The sequence below is a fragment of the Furipterus horrens genome, unplaced genomic scaffold (genome assembly GCF_987537825.1).
Source record: "Furipterus horrens unplaced genomic scaffold, mFurHor1.1.pri manual_scaffold_24, whole genome shotgun sequence".
Taxonomy (NCBI): Eukaryota; Metazoa; Chordata; class Mammalia; order Chiroptera; family Furipteridae; genus Furipterus; species Furipterus horrens.
The window spans coordinates 1,250,450-1,266,214 of NW_028327194.1; the positions used below are offsets into that span (position 1 = coordinate 1,250,450).

At 47.5% G+C, this 15,765-nt stretch overlaps 1 long non-coding RNA gene across 2 annotated transcripts; it reads left to right on the forward strand.

The window, feature by feature from the left end:
* The first annotated feature begins 5,531 nt into the window (after positions 1-5,531).
* LOC149990135 (uncharacterized) lies at positions 5,532-15,208 on the forward strand. Of its 2 annotated transcripts, none has more exons than XR_016508920.1 (4): positions 5,532-5,597; positions 7,503-7,610; positions 10,882-10,973; positions 14,767-15,208. It is a non-coding gene; the product is annotated as an uncharacterized LOC149990135 (long non-coding RNA). The 2 variants fall into 2 exon arrangements; XR_016508921.1 differs by having other exon boundaries at positions 5,538-5,683.
* The last annotated feature ends 557 nt before the right edge of the window (positions 15,209-15,765 follow it).

Sequence of the window (15,765 nt, forward strand, 5' to 3'; positions counted from 1 at the left end):
GATTCAGACAAGATTCGATAAGTATTTACTGAGTGCCATCTCTGTGCCAGGCATCGGGCCAGGAGCTGAAGATAAAGCAAGGGAAAAGACCATAATCGAGACGGAGCCAACACCTCAGTGGTCAACTGCACCTACCACACTACGTGACAAGCAGCCTCACAGCTACGGCTGCACGTGAGTTCTCGGCACGATGACTGTGATATTGTCCCTGCCGCTGAAAACTCATGGCCCCTTTAGCTTGACCTGGTTAACATTAACAGGTCTATATCAAATCTTCCTCTTTCTCTCAAGCTCACCCCCATTTCCCTTCACCCTCTGCCTTGCCCCAGAGGATTCTGGGAGTCCAGTTCCTGGCAGGAGCCTCTGAAGGGATCCATGGGGCCTAACGATGGGTCTGTTAAACTGCATTACTCCGGGCTTGATAAATAGTTGTTACCAGCCAACGTGGTTAAATAATCATCAGACCACATAATTCAGAAAATCATGCTTCTTAAAAGCTCCCCATTTATTGTAATGCCCAGCAGAAAATGTTAATCCATCGCACAAGATTACATTTTATTTTTCTAGGCAGAAAGCATTTTCTTTAGTCACATAATGACTTTCCTTGACATAATAATGAAGGAATGTGAATTTCAAACAGCCTGGGATGCGGGAGCGGGAGCGTTCTCGGTTATCTGGGGGGCTGGCCGCATGGAAATAGCTGGAGCAACTGCTGACTGGCTGGGTTGTGTCATCGTGGAATTAAGTGCTTACTAAGACTGAAATGCACCAAATTAAATTTTAGTGAGTACTTTCTGTTCACACAAACAGCAGAAATTAAACCACTGTGGTTGTGGCAGATAAGCTGTCACGTGGGGCTGGCATTCTATCAGGGGAGTGCTGTGGCATCAGGCAGAGCCGGACATGGTCAGCAGGAGCCTTGTCCACACGGCGGGAGGAAGAGGCTGAGCTCTGGAGTCAAATTCAGGGTTTCCCACTCCTTTTTGGTGCGACCTAGGGCTTGTCACCTGAGGCTCTTTGAGCCTCCACTTCCTTGTGTATAAAACGGGCATGATTGAGGCTACTTAGAGGTGACAAATAGATCGAATCTGTAGAAGCCTTTGGTCTGTGTAAACATGGGTTGGTGGTGTTATGTGGCTCCCTGTCTGAGGAAGTGGAGCTGGAACAATTAGGCGTAAGAAAGAAAGCTCTCCTCTGGCAGCCTACCTTTTGCACGGCCTGGAGGTGGCTGCACAGAGAACTCAGAGGACCCAGTGCACCTCTGGAAACAGGTTCCATGGGACATGACCAAACAGTTGATTAATCCAGTGGGCTAGTGGTCAGTCAGATTGATCACAGCCAAACAAGTTGCTCTGATGCCAGAGCAATAGGTAAAAAACATAACGTTTGGCTTCCTGGTATTAAGTGAGGTGGAGAGAGTAACGAGAAAGAGTACGCTCTCGCCTGTGAATGGCACATGTGTGTGGTAGACCAGATTATTGTTTAAAACTCTTCATGCCCTCTTCCTCACCTTTGTGGAAGGTTCTTTTCTTACTCTTCACTGTTGGGCTCGGCCATGTGACTCAGTTTGGAGTCGGAGCAGACTCAACACAAGCACTGCAGTGTGCCGGTGCAGCTGGGCTCGCCCTCTTGTACCTCTGCCATCGCCGCGAGCAGACCTTCTCCCAGGCTGATGCCTCCTCTGCATTCTGGGCTCTAGAACAAACATACAGGAAATGGACCAGAGCCCAACTTGGTAGCAAGGACCCAATTCGAGCCAAACCCAGAACGTAAAGCAGAACTGCTCAGCCCGGCCCAGCCTAGTTCAGACAACCTTAGCTTACCTATAGGTAGCTGAATGAAATAAATGCTTATTGTTCTATGACCCTGAGATTTTTATGGTTGTTTGTTAAAAGAACTGACTGATACAAGGTGCTTTCATATCCACTGGCTCATTCAATCTAAAGAATCCCCCCCTCCCCCTGCCATGATACAGATAGTCAGATAATTTTAATTCTCTTTATGTGAGGAAACTGAGACTTGTGAATAAAAAGTGACTTATGGTGGTCAAGACATGAGTAAGACTAAAAGGTGCACCTTTTAGTGGGAAGTGGAGTGTTTTTTCCCCATGTATGGCAATGGCCTCTCTATAGGGGATCTGGGAGCCAGGTGAGATCCCTGACTTCCCAGGAGAAACATAAGCTTATTCTACTTCACAGTTTTACCAAAGGCCAATCTATTAACAGGGCTGGAAGGGCTGAGTGACCTCCTGGGGGCAGTTAATGAGTGGCCTGAGGTTTACATGCAGCGTTTACTATGATTTGGGCTGGTGCCAAAGTGTCATTGGGCAGAGAGAAAGCAGTTGGTCATGTACGAATCTAACAGGCAGCAATGCCAGCTACTAAATAGTATATCATTCCTAATGATGTTGTCAGCCTCTAATCAGTCTAATTTATATTGTCAACATGATATAATAGTCCCACCCGGTGAGGCCTTCAGAAATACAGGATCCAACAATGTGCGAGACCAAAGTGGATTTCCACCGATCCTGACTCTGGAAATCACATTAGGACAGCTTTTTTATTCTATTTTATTTTATTTTTTTTCAATTACACTTCTCCCATTTTCCCCCTATTTTTCTCCCCCACCCAGCCCACCCCTTCTCCCACAAACATCTACCTCCCCGTTGTCCATGTCCATGAGTCATTTATACACGTTCTTCGACTAAACCCTTCCCTTACTTATCCCCCTTCTCTCCCTCCCCCCTCCCCCCTCTTGACTGCTATAGGAATGCTTTTCGCCTTCCAGTTGACTCAATGTTAGTATATAATTTTATTTTTGTTTATGATTGCATAGTATACCTTGTCCCATTTTTTCATGTTCAGTGTCTTTATACTTTCATATTTTAAGGAGTTGTCAGTGTTTTATATTAGTTATGAGTGGCTCTTAAAACCCATAAAGAATTGGTTTTGATGGGGGAGTATGATGTAGGGGTCAACTCTTTTTTCACATTCATTTTTCTAAACACCATTTACTATAGGATCCATATTTTCCCGCTGATCTAAGGAGACATCTTTATTGTTGAAAACTTCTCTATCATTTTGAGTCTATTACTGGAACTTCTGTTTCATCAGTTTGTCCGTTCACAGACCATTATCACATTCTTGTAATGACCATAGCTTCATAATACAATACACTTTTATATCTGCTTGGGATAACTTCTATTCATTACTTTGGTTTTTCAGAATTTTCTTTTAAATTCTTTATTTTAACAGGTAAGCTTGTTTGGAAAACCTTTCTAATATTTATTATAGATTATATTAAACATATAAACAATTATGAGAAAGTGACCTCTATGCATGATTTTTCTAATCAAGAATATGTTGTTACTTTCCACTTGCCCAACTTTCTTTTATTTGGGTAGCATTTAAGAATCTGTTCATCTAGATCATGAAAATTTTTAAGTTGGTTTTGTTGCTATTGGTTCTTTTCTTTGATTGTATCTTTAAATTACTCTTTGTCTATATAAAATATATTTATTTCTGCATGCTATTTACCCCCTTTACTAAATTGTATTATTTGTACTGTCTTAAAAAACACTTGGTTTATTTTTAGAGCAAGGGGAAGGGAGAGAGAAAGAGGACGGAGGGAACATTCAGTGTGTGTTTGCCTCTCATAAGCCCCCAACTGGGCACCTGGCCCACAACCCATGCACGTGGCCTGACTAGGAATCAAACCAGCAACCCTTTGTTTCTTAGGCCAGCACTCAATCCACTGAGCCACACCAGCCAGTGCTCTTTGTAACAGTTTTTAAGTTGATACTTGTGAGTTGTCAAGCTAAATAAGATATCATGCGATAATGAAATTATGTTAGTTTAGCTATATAAAACGTGAAAATGAGTTAAAGCTCAGAAGAAAACATGAAGAAATGAGGAGTTGAACTTTTGTGTTATAATCATGTTAATAATTGAATATATTAGCGTTTTAAATTAGTTCGGGACCCGGAGCAATGGTGTTCTATCAATCTGAAGTGTTTTGTAAGTAGAAGTGTGCCTTGTATAGGCTATCTGAGGATCTCACAATACTGCGAACGTTCACATTTTCAAAGAGGAGAACATTAGATGGCGAATTCTGGAATCTAAAAGAGTATTCTAAGTAACTTTAGGAAAGTCATTAAAGAGCGATTTATGGGCAATGAAAAAGCAGCAGGTGACCCTCAGGTGTGTGCTGTGGTTTATGGCAGTACGATTCAGTCTGCTAAGGCGTCAGACGCCTCAGCCTCTGAGTTCTTGCCGCTGCTTCGCCAAGGACGCTCCTCCCCGGTCTTTGTAATGTGGCTCCCTTTTCTCGTGGTGGTTGTCCTTGAGCTCTCAGCTTCCATGCCGCCTTTCCAAAAAGAGGCACGATTTTGCAGAGTCGCGTGTTGTTACTATTCTAACTTGACTCTCCATCATGCTCCATATAGAGCAGGGTTTCTCGTTCTCAGTACAATGAGTAATTTTTCTCTGTATTGTACATGTTTATTAGCATTCATGACCTCTATTCACTGCATGCGAGCAACAGCCCCCCCCTAACCACACCCTAATGACAAGCTAAAAGATCTCCACACCGTCCCAAATGTCCCCCTGGGGGCAAAATCAATCTCTGGTTGAAAACCATTGATCTTGAATCTTTGATCATTTTTGGAACCTCAATGATCTAGCCTTGGTATGCAATATGCCTATTATCATTCTGTTCAAATCATTTCTTAACCCGCATTGTGTTTTATTTTGGGAGGGTAATTTGAAGTGTATTTCATGACTTTTAAGTACTTTTTACTCATTTCTAGATTAATGGCAATGACAGCAAGAAACACTACACACACGTATATAAATGAATGCACAGATATAAATTTCAAGCCTTTGAAATTTGTTGGCACTTGCTTCATATCATAATATGGTCAGTTTTGAAGAAGTTACAAGGCCGCTCAGAAATCATCTGTCCCTTGCAGCTTTTGGGTACAGCAGAGTACTTTCACAGCCTCCCCGAGGTCCTCACCCCCGCAGCGGCCGGCCCGCTTCCGGAGCCCTTCTCAGTCCGCAGCCTGTGCGGGTCCCCCGCCCGCCGGTGCCCTCCCTTCCCTCCCAGCGCCGCAGACGCCCCGTCCACACGTACGCGTGCGCGGATGACCAACGCGTGGGCACGTACGCGTGCGCGGATGACCACCGCGTGGGCACGTACGCGTGCGCGGATGACCACCGCGTGGGCACGTACGCGTGCGCGGATGACCACCGCGTGGGCACGTACGCGTGCGCGGATGACCACTCCGTCCACACGTACGCGTGCGCGGATGACCACTCCGTGGGCACGCGCGCGTGCGCGGATGACCACCCCGTCCACACGTACGCGTGCGCGGATGACTACGCCGTGGGCACGTACGCGTGCGCGGATGACCCCACGTGCGCGTGCGCGCAGATGACCCCACGTATGGAGGCGTGGTCGGCGCAGGGCTCAGGAGGGGCGTCAGCTGCGTTGCGCTGGCCGCGGGCGAGCGGTCAGCGAGGACAGCGGAAGGGGCGGCGCGGGCGCGCTCTGTTCCAGAACCGCGGGAGGAGGAGGAGTGACTCGGAGGCTGCCAGGTGCGGGCCTGGAGGGGTGCGACGGGCGGAGGTGAAGGCGGGGCTGCCGTCCCGGCAGGTCGGGGTGGCGGTGAGGAGAAGCCCAGGTGAGAAGGCGGACGGAGGCGCGTCTGGAAGGAGGGCCGGAGCCCTGGGAGCCGTGCGGGAAGAGGCGGGCCGGGGAGAAGGCCGGACCGGAGACGTCCGGGGCACGCGGTGAGAGGGGGAAACTGGAGGCGGGGTGGGGGGAGGGCCCGGGCAGAACTGGGGGGAACAGGAGCGGGCTGAGGCCTGCGGAGCGGAGACCTGTCGGTGGGCGGAGGTGACACAGGCCCCGAGAGGCTGGACGGAGAGCTGGGGAGGCAGGGCACGGGACAAGGGGCCCGCCGCTCCCACAAGTTTGGGGTTCCTTCCCCGTGCGGAGGAAGAGGGAGCAGAGCGAAGCAGCGTCGCCGCAAACCGGCCCTCCCGCCGGGCCTCAGCCGTGACCGGGGCGGGAGGGCAGGTCGGGCGGGTTTGCGCAGCTGGCGCCGGCTGGGGGCTCACGGCGCTGCGCTGGCCAGGGCCGCCGGGCTGCTGCTCTTTTCTCCCGGGAAGGAGAGAGACGGGGACCCTGGCGCCCCGGGAGCGGGGTCAGGAGCGCAGGACTGCTCCGGTTCCCGGCGGAGCCGGAGGAGGGAGGGAGCGGTGAGCCGTGCTGCCCCCTGGCGGCCGAAGCGGGCGCTCTGGCCGTGCGGGCGAGGGGCCGGGGCCCGCGGGCGGCGTCTGGGCAGCGGGCTCGTGGCGCGGGCGCTGTGCTCTCCAGACCGTTCTCCTGCTGCTCCGGGGCCGGGAGGGAGACGTCCTGGGGTTCGTGTCTCCACTGCAGCTGGAGTTTCCCCCAATGAATGGGTTTAAGCAGGACGGCTAGAAGGGGACCCAGGGCCCGGCTGAACTGTGCGGCGGCGGCCGGTGCGGCAGGGGCGCCCGACCGCCTCCGTGTCCCAGGGGACTCCCGTGCGCCGGCGTCTCGCTGGTCCCCGGGCTGGCTCTGTGCTGTCAGGCCGCGTCCGTGGCTCCGCGCGGTGCCGCTGGGCCGAGGTGCTTCACCGGCTTCTGCAGCCCCGCGGGGCGCCTCCGGGGACCGGGAGGCGCAGGGGGGCGGAGGGAGCGTCATCTACAGAGGGCCCGCAGAGTCGGCTCGGTGAGCACATTCGTGGGGTTTTGAGGTTCTTGTGTGGCGTCAGGGAGAGTTTGGGTGAGGGTTAGGCGGACAGAACACAGGCTTGTTTGTGTTTTGCTGCAAATGATAGACAGATTTAGGCGACTTGAGACTTAGTAAACACGTCTTGTGGAATATTAAAAATGTGTGCTGTGAATAAGTAATCTCTAGAAGTGATCGAATTTGTTTATCAGTGTCAACCTAAAGAATACTGGTGTCCCAGAGAATTGACAATTTCTTACTCTTAGTTTTCACAAGGGATTAAAATTTTTTAAAGGTTAAGAATTCAAGTAAAAGGTCCAGAAAAAAGCCGTAAAGTACTGTGTGTAAGAGAAAGGTATTGAGATACGGGCATGTATATTTCAGAGAAATGTAATTAAGTTTGTTCTAAGTGAGGCTGGTTGTGCCAGAGTGGACAGAGGAAAAGCAGGACAAAAGCTGAATGTCAGAAGGAAAGTGGAAGGTCCGTGATGAGAAATGCAGAGAGAGGACGTTTTCTATACGGTGAAGCCGAATACGATGGGACGAAATTCCATTAAGTAAATGAATGTAAATATGAAAAGTGAGCTGACGTAGAAGCACGGTTCAGTTCTATTTTATTTTGTTGAAATGACAAAAACTTTTCCATATTGTGTAGCACCAGATAAGGTAGTATGAGAGTTTTTCTGCCTATAAAACAGAGATACTATGTTTCCTTAAAATGTTTCTGCTTCATATCGTTTCAGTCAGGTCTTTGATTACTAAAGAAGACAGTCTTCTGCATCCTAAGAACCGAAGATGTGATAATCACATACTGACCCAGAGCTGCTGTCACAGGACCCCTGCTCTCTCAGGTAAGACCCCTCCTGACACTCACAGGACTCAGAGGGGCAGTGACTGGACACCCCACACTCCCTGCCAGGACTCAGAGCTGACATTCCAGCACCCCCTAATCTCTCATGCTGGACTCCTCCACACCGTCCCATGGCCAGGGCTCCGTACTCTCTCCGGTAAGACCCCTCCCGGCACTCAGAGAATCCACGGCTGAAGTGACAGGAGTCTCTCTGCAGGCAGAGAGAGTGGAACCCCCCACAGGCTCAGATGCACACTCCAGGAAATGCTCTTCCCTGCTGCCATCTAGTGCACATCCTGAGACCGGCGCCTATGTACTCAGCAGCAGCTCTTACCATTTTGCAAGGACAGTGTGAATCTCCAAGGCAACTCACGCCACCCCTTGCTCGGGATGTCTCACAAACGCATCCATCGTGGTAGGGCCCGCAGTACCTGTGGCAGGACCCGCTACTCTCACGTGACACTCCTCTCCATGGTGGCTCGGGGGATAGTGTTGCAGCTACATAGGTGAGATGGAACGCTCTGAAGCCGTGTATAAAGTAAGGAAAGGATTTTACTAATGACCAGGAGTTGGGCAGACCCTGAGCCGGCCTCTAACATGCTCCAACCTGCAATGGAGTCTAAAACGCGGAGTTTTTATACTGATGAGGCCCCCTTTGCTGCTTCTTTGGCGGGAAACGGCCTTAGGAAGAGGGGGCTGGGCAGGACTGCAGGAATGTCTTGGCAGTAACAGGAACAGAAATTTGCAAGGCTATAAGGTTATCTCTGGTGGCAGCATAGCTCTTCAGCCAGGGACGAACTCCCTGCGAAGCAATCTGTCTTCAAAGGGCTAGACATTCTGCAAAGCACAACCTTCACAAATGTTCTAAACCAGACACAAGTAAATGGAAGGTGATAGAGGCTGAGGTCCTTTTAGCTTGTAAATCACCAATTGCTACACTCCTTCCGACATTCCTCTCTTCAAGGCTTTTTAGCAAGTCCTTGCTACTTTTTACAAAGAGCATCTGAAGCCCCTACGTGTTTACGTATTTAGCAGACCTTTGAAACTTTTTACAGGGACTATTTGGTGCCCCTACAACAAGATCCGCTATTCTGTCTGGTGCGACCTTTCCCCAAACTAACAAGACATACAGCTAGTTTGACCAGACCCCCAGTTCTCCCAGAGAGAGCCCCCTGTTCACAATCACAGAACTCAGAGCTGAAGTGACATGGCCCCTTACTCTGTCAGGTGGGAGCCCCTCCTCATACTCATAGGACCCTGAGCTGATGTCACTGGACCCGCTATTCTTTCTGGGTGAAACCCCTCACCACATTCACCGGACCCAGAGCTGACGTGACACAACCCCTTTTTCTCTCTGATGGGACTCCTTCCAGTGCTCACAAGATGCAGCGCGATTTTCAGAGGACCCCCTACCCTCCCAGACTGGCCGCCTCCACTCACAGGACCTACACCTGATGTCACAGGTCTTGCTCTACTCTTGGGTGGAACTCCTCATCACAGTAATAAGACTCCACACCGAAACCACAGGGCGCCTCACTGTCTCTGGTGGGTCAGCCAACGACCACAGGAGCAAAGGCTGAAGTTACCGCACCCTCTGCCGTCTCAAGTGTGACCGTACCCGACAGTCACAGGACCCAGAGCTGATGGGACAGGATGACTACACTCCAAGGGAGGGGCCCTTCCCCACACTCAGGAGACCCAGAGCTGATACGACAGAAACCACTGTTCCCGCTGGTGGGACTGTTTTCCAAACTGATAGGAGACAGAGCCAATGTGACCGGACACCCTACTCTCTCTAGTCAGACCCCTCCCCGCAGTCACTGGACACAAAGACGAAAGGTCAGGACATGAAATTTTACAGGGAGACGCCTTTCTGACCCTCACAGGACACTCCAGCCTCTCATGTGTGATCCTCTCCACATTCCAATGACCCAGACCTGATGTCACAGGACCCACTATGCTCTCAGATGGGGCCCCTCCCCTTGCTCATCAGCCCCAGAGCTGACCGGACACCACCTTTGATTTTCTTTGGCGAAGACCCAGAGCTCGCATTACAGGGCGCCATGCTCTCTTAGGTAATACTTCCCCAACAGCCAGAGGACCCAGGGCTGATGTGGCAGGTCGCCCTGCCGTGTCAGAGTGGGGCCCCTTTGTACACTCTGCTGCACACTGCCTGCCATCTAGTGCGCATCTGTGGAATAACAGCCGAGACGAGGCCGCCAGGAAATGCTCTTTTTCGTTGCCATCTTGCACATCTTGGGAATAGCACCTTTTTTCGAAGCATCTGCTCTTATAATTTTGCAAGGAGACTTGAAGACCCAAGGCAACTTACACCACCACTAGCTCAGTACGTTGTGTACACCCGTGTTTCCATTCCAATTCTAATACTCTTCTGCACGTGGGGTTTCTGACTCTCATGTGAGTGAGGGTCCCATGCCTACGTATGTCTAAAGTTTGGTTATTTTCATTGGCTAATCTGTGTCATACCTATTGGGTTATTGGACCAGCCTAAAGATTCTTGAGGTTAGAGGAAAGATTGCTTCTCCACCACGTAGGCAAGCGAGCAATGAGGTATTTAATAGGTAAATTTGGGGAGTACATATATGTCACCATTTCCTTAAGTAAGGTTTAGCAATTTAGCTAAAGCAACTTATTCTCAAAACTGAGTGATTATGTCAGTGAAATATGGAACAAGGCACCATTTTAGCTTGTGGCTATAAACCTTTTATTCAAACTTTCAAAGGTGGTAATGAAGGGGGCCAGAATTTTCTGCTCGGCATGTTGATTTTAAACTGGCTGTTAAGAAAGGAAAGACTGAGAAATTACTTGTGTTTATCATCTCAGTTCTTCCTGAGCAGTTTAATGGCCAAAATTTGGTTTAGGAAAAGAGCTTTAGCACAATCACCTTAGCTTTAGACAGTAATAGTCCTAGCAAAAGCCCGTCCACCCTCTTATCTTACTTCTTGTGTGTTATAGTCTTTGGGGGGTGGCCGAACAAAAATTAACCTGCCGGGTATGCTGCCTTTTTTCTAAATTAACCTGAATGTACCCATTTCACCATTAAAGTCTAAGACTCTGTTCTTCCATTTTCCAAAATGTCCTTTATACCCGATATCACCTCATTGTGTTTGGCATTCATTTCAATATGAATTTCCCTTGTGCATGTATTAAACATTGAGTATCTCCTCTTAATCTGATTGTGCGAGTTTGACTATTATCTCAGGTGTCAGAATTTAGAAGGTATGACAAAAGTAGTTTTTAATCTCCCACAGTTTTGGTGAGCCGGCGCGGTGACATTCATGGCAGGGACACTTAACTTCTGGAAGGTGCAGCAGCGGAGAGATCATGGACATCTCTGGCAAAAGTAAGCACTATTTTTTCTTGTTGTTGCTCGTCTTTTTGGTTTATTTCTGCAGGGTTTGGCGTTATTTAGTAATTCTGTGAGTTATTTTCCTCTCTTGTACATTTACATTGGCCTGAAAAATATTTGTGACACTAGCTGCTCCGACTTAGTGAGTCACACGAGCTCTTCATTAACTCTCAGCTCTGCTCACAGGGTGAGGACTTGGTTCTGCTCCTGCATCTGGCCCCTGGCAACTGGGGTCCATTGTCCAGCTCCAGCTCTGGAGTCTGGCTATGGGTTCTTGCTTACAGATGTGGATTCTGTCTCCAGGGTCCGTGGCCCGGGGTCGAATCTGTATTTGGCTGTGTGTCTGGGAGCTGGGGTCTCTTTGGGTGTGTCTTTGTGCGCTGGGTTTGTGTGTGGGGTCCACGTGCAGTTCTGGCTCATGAGTCTGAAGTATGGAAGCTGGTGTCCAGAGTTCGCTGTCAGTCTCTGGTGTCTGGTGTCTGGCATTCAGGGTCCACGGTCTGGCTTGGGTCTTGGAGAGAGTTTTTGGATTGGGGCAGGGGTCTGGGGTTCAGCTTTTGGTTCTGAGTCTGCTCCAGGGTCCAGGGTCCAGGGTCCTGAGTCCAGGGTCTGTGTCCGGAGTCCTGAGTGTGTCCTGGGTGTGTGTGAACTGACACCAATTCAATGTCGACAGGAGTTCCAGAGGTGGGGTGCGTTGAAGAAGGAAAGCTTATTGAGTGCAAATAGCTCGGTTTTGGTACAGAACGTCTGTGAGTGGGTGCACAGCCGTTAAGAAACCCAGGATTGTTACGGGTGAGTTGTGAAGCAGCGCTGCCGCGGACCAACTCAGTGGTGCCGCTTCTCAGTTATGGAGCGTCACGGCTGTGGGACAGCCCGGGGACAGACTCCCTCAGGCTGCGGTTCTCAGCTCTTCGCTATTTATGTGAGTTCTGTTCCCATCGTTCCCTCTTTGCTCTGCCACCTTGGCACAGAAAGCAGCACAAGTTTGCAAAGGAGCCCCTCTGGGTGACAAGATCAGTGCAGGTGAGCAAACAAAAGGCTTCTGGTGTGGTTATTTTTAAATTATGCCATGTTTTCCTCTAGAACTCCTTTTTACCCAAACCGAGAAAGCCTTTCTTTGTTACAGGCTACTTACATTATCTAGTAGAATAAAAATGTATTCAAAATCCTACCCAAACAGGTTAACTGCTACTGTTATAAGTTTAGGCCCTTCAAGACATCTCTACTTGCATAATTATATTCTTCTGCTTCCTCTGGATTTAATTTTTGTTACTCTGGGTTTGTGATATGATGCAAACCTTGTGAATTCCCATAGGTTCTTAAAATATTACTTCTGTCTGAACTATATTTTTTAGATTTTATTTATTTATTTTCAGAGAAAGGGAGGGAGGGAGAAAGAGAGGTAAAGAAACTTGGATGTGTGAGAGAATCATCCATCGGTTGCCTCTCTCATGCCCCCAACAGAGGATCCGGCCACGGCCCAGGCATGTGAAGCAACCGGGAATCAAACCTGCATCCTTTTGGTTCGCAGGCCAGCGATTAACTCGCCAAGCCACACCAGCCAGGGCTCCAGTAGGTTTTAATGCATTTTTTTTTATTATTCAGTTCCAATTATTTTTAACTACAACTGCGATTTATTTTGAGAGTTATTTAGAAGTGTATTTCATATCTTTTAAATGTAGGGATTTCTACTTACCATGTGTTACTGATTACTCTGTTAACTACAATGAGAACAAGAAACTCACTTTATATAATTTCAATCCTTTGCATTTGTTTGAAACTTGCTTCATACTACAGTAGGGTCAGTGTAACAGACATTCCAGGCGTGCATCTCTGCTGTCATCTCTTGTTCATTTCGGGAATCACAGCGTCGTGCAGGTCAGCGGGGAAAGTTGTGTGCGCTTGGTTGTCTGTGAATGTTGACTCCAGTTTGCTGCTCACGTTCCTTATATCCTTACGGAATTTTCTGAGGGGGTCTATTGTTTCTTAACGAGGTATGTGCTATCCCTAATGATTATAAATTCTTCTTTGTATCTCTTCTATATAATTTGAGTTTAGTTTATTGAGTATGTTGTGAATGTGGATCTTCCTGGTAAATTAAACTTACTTATATGAAGTGCTCTTCCTTTCTAGTATTGCTTTTTGCATCGAAGTCTGCTGGATGGTATTATGTCATTTTCACTTGGTATGTTTGCCTGATACAGGGTGAGACAAAAGTAGGTTTAGAGTTCTGAGTACAAGAAACAAAATTTATTGTTGTATTATTATTCAGTGTTCATACTATTAAACCTACTTTTGTACCATCCTGTATAGCTTTTCCCATTCTTTCACTTTCAGTCTTTTTGTACACTATGTTTTAGGTGATTGATGTTTTTGCCCAGTTTTTGTCTTGTGTTTTTATTCTGTGAATAAGTTCTTTTACAGAGTAGTCTTTAATTTTACAAATTATACATTATAAATCCATTTCTTCATGAAACTTCATGTCCAAAAGTATACCTGATTCCTGGCTGATTTTGTTTAAACGGATCACTAAAAATCCAACTTACAGATGAGGGGCGGGGCCTGTCTTAAGGTGAAAGGCGGAATCGGGCTGGAGGTGAGAGGCAGGGTCAGGCCAAGGCTGTGGGTCCGCGCTGGGTGGGAGGCTCATTGAGGCTGGCAGGCCTGAGGTGAGGGCAGTGGTGGAGGAGAGGTGAGCAACTAGGTGGTCCTGAGATCAGGCGCTGCCCGCCGCCTGTCTCCGTGGGTCATGAAATGACACTCATGGCCAAAGGTGATGCAAGCAGTGAAATCCAGGGAGGTCAGGTGAGCTGCGTGGAGGTATGAGGTGAGGGGATTGGGGAGCGGCTACAGCCAACCTGTAAGGAGCAGAAGAGGGTGGCCAGAGTGTTTGTGGGGTACACATCTCAGGTCCCAATTTAAGCGACACTTCCTGTGGGACAACTTTTCTATTTCAATATAGATACTACATTTAGAGAGAACTTTGGTAAATAGGTATCATCATTCTTTTATCCAAGAACTTGATAATGCTTTTCAGTTGTTAAAGTGTCTGTTATTGGGTAGCATTTTCCAATTTTGTTCATGCAGATCTTGTGCATGGTGGTTAAGTTTATTCCCAGGTTTTTCATTGTTTACATGTTTTGTTGTTAGTTTTTTAAAAAATTATATCTTTAACTTACTATTTCTAGAAATAAAATTTATTGCAGCATGTTATATCCCCTTCATTGTAGTAAATTCTATTTGTAATACTTTTTAGTTGATTCCCATTAATTATCAATGTAAATATGCTATCACTCAACAATGATCATTACATTCTTGTAAGCGTATATGATGTAGGAATAGTTAAAACATGTAAGAAAAGAGAAAATGAGGTTCTGTTAGGAGCTAGAAAATATTTTCTGTTAGTCACAAATATCTCCACGACTAAAGAATAGAGTAACATCATTCTTAGCATTTTAAACTAGGCCATAGCCTGGACACATGGTATTATAGAAATCCAAAGTACTTTGTTAGTGGAAACGTGCTCCAGGTAGGCTCTCTGAGGAACACACGACATAGCAAAGGTCCACACTTTGAAAGAGGAAAACTTTTGATGGTGAATTCCGGAATCCAAAAGAGTAAGGCCGCTTGTTCTAAGTGACATTATGAAACAGTTATTCAAGTGCTTTGTGAGCAATGAAAAGAAGCAGTGACCCTCAGATGCCTACTGTGTTTATCACAGGATATAGGAGACTGAATTGTAGTCTCCTAGGTTGTCAGATCTTGTTTTGCCTCCTACTCTTTTCAGGTGACTTCTCAGCCTGGGACAGTCCTCCCCGATATTTGCAGGACAGCTGGCCTTTTTTGTTCCGTAAGTTGCAGACTCCATGCTGCCTAATCAAAGAAAGGCAGCATTTCTGGCCTAGGAAGCAAAGTGACATGCTGTTTTAATTCGAGTGGACTCTTCATGATATGGAGCAGGGTTTCTGGACCTTTTGGGCCAGGTAATTCATTCTCCTGGGGGACTGTCCTCTGCGTAGTAGGTGCTTTTTGGCATTCATGACCTCTGTTCACTGCATGCAGATAAGACCCTCCCTTCCCCCACCCGCATGACAATCTAAAATGGCTCCAAACATTGCCTGGTGTCCCCTAGGGGGCAAAAATCACTTTTGTTTGAGAACCACTGATTTTGAAGCTTTTATCATTTTTGAAACCAGAATGATCTGGCTTTGGTATGCAGTATTATTATTTTTCCATGTCAATTACTTTCTAACTCCAACTGTGACTCATTTTGGAGACTTATTGGAAACATCTAATATAGGGATTTTCTTGTTACTGGTTTCCAGGTTAATGGCAAAGAAGGCAATAAAGGTAGTTTATGTGGCATTCGTTGGAACTTGCTTTACAGCTTTCATCAGTTTTTGAAAAGTTCCAAGTGTGCTTGAAAATCATTGGTAATTTGTGTTGTTTGTTGCAAGTTCCTTAAACAATGAGAAAAATATTACTCAGAATGCTACACTGAGAGGTAAAAACTAAAATAAAATAAAATTGTAATCATTTTATGTATGTACCCTTCCAGACACGTGTGCAGTCAGTGTTTCCTTCCGTTTCCACTGGATTTCATTTGCTATTTTAGGTTCCTAATACGAGTGCAAAAATGCTCACACGTCCGCCCTCCAAGGGTTGTGTGACGCTCACCGCTGGTAGCGATGGGGCTTGGCCAGCGCCGCGTGGCACCCCTAAGTTGGCGAAGTCAGAGCACATCCAGGGGTCCCCTACTTGACCTCAACCCTCCTCCACTCCCCCT